At 35.9% G+C, this 1,457-nt stretch overlaps 1 non-coding gene across 1 annotated transcript; it reads right to left on the minus strand.

Annotated features, from left to right (window-relative positions):
• Window positions 1-545: 545 nt before the first annotated feature.
• On the minus strand, window positions 546-616 carry TRNAG-CCC. The gene has a single exon. It is a non-coding gene; the product is annotated as a tRNA-Gly (tRNA).
• Between the last annotated feature and the right edge of the window lie 841 nt (window positions 617-1,457).

Genomic DNA, 1,457 nt, shown 5'->3' on the forward strand with positions numbered 1-1,457 from the left:
TGACTTCCTACTCATTGGAATGGACGGTTCTTGTGTTTGAAGGAGATGATATTTGAATACTAAACAGCTTTTTTTGGCCCCTCTTCCCAAATATAATATAAAACTATCAATTTTGGATGAGAAGAAAGTGTCAAGGACAGCCCTTATATCTGAAAGTGTTAAATTGGTCAAAGACTCTCAGTTAATCTCTTTTATGATGAATGGCCATGTATAGGATATTTCATACCAGTGCAGAGGTATGTTAGTTATAAGTTGATAAGTTCAAATTACCAGTAAGTTACAATTTCCAGAATTCTTAGGTCACATAAAACAATTTATTTGCATAAAAGCAAACTTTCAGTAGAAGTGAACTCTTTAATAGAAGCAACCTAAAAATACCACTCTACACTCTTGCATTACACAGAAAAAGCCCACAGCAACTCAGTTGCTCTGCCCAAAATTCAGGCAACAAAAACCACAAAACACATTGCCTATATGTATATTGACGAAATTACACCAAGCCTGTGGTATAGGCACTGCACAGGCTGGAAGCTTGGAATTTTCCATGCACCAGCTGGGAATTGAACCCAGGTCACAAGAATGGGAACCTTGCATGATACCACTACACCACTGGTGCTTCCCTACTGCTTCTACTCATTTAGTGTTATTTTACTCTAATTCTAAGGGGTCTACTAGCAAGAACTTCAGTTGCTCTGCCTCAGAGGCAGGTCATAATAAGGACTATGTAGGAAACAGAGTTTTCTACCTGAAAAAAATTACCTGAAGAACATAACACATATCCTAAAACACTGACAAGAGGTCACTAGACAATTAACTACTCCCTTTTCCTAGGAAAGTTTTGAAAGTGTAAGCATGGAAAACCCTAAAAAAGTCTTCTGTTTGTTTCTCACCCTATATATAAATAGTAAATCTTCTTTTGGTGAAGGCAAAGCTAAACAGCTTCACAGATTCCTTCCAAAATGTCTATGGTTATAAAAATACTTAAATTTCAAAATAGTAAAGCCAAGACAGTAATTTGTCTCAACAGTGCAGAGTAAGCAGATGTGTGCTGAAGCTGGAAAAAAATGAAAGGAACAAAACAATAATTGTTCCATTCTGACTGCCAATACATTTCATGTGGAGCAAAATTTTTTCATGAATACATGGCTACCCATGACTCTGGAAGTGAAAGCACTTTAGGATGCAAGAAAAACATAAATATTCCAGGCAGAAAACCAAGTGGACTGCAGCTGAAAGAAGTTCTTTGGTGCAATGTGTTCCATGGTCCACTTCATGTACAGGTGTTGAAACTTTTATCACACCTTCTGCAGCTTACTCAGGAACTCTGGCCCATTTGAGAAGCAATACTAAGTGTTTAATTTTTGAAATTTATTTATTTATTATTAATTTTAATTAATATATTAACTAGAATATTTTCCAAAGATTTCATGCATTTAGCAGCTGTACATAGCATGAAG

This window comes from Camarhynchus parvulus, chromosome 2, assembly GCF_901933205.1.
Source record: "Camarhynchus parvulus chromosome 2, STF_HiC, whole genome shotgun sequence".
NCBI lineage: Eukaryota > Metazoa > Chordata > Aves > Passeriformes > Thraupidae > Camarhynchus > Camarhynchus parvulus.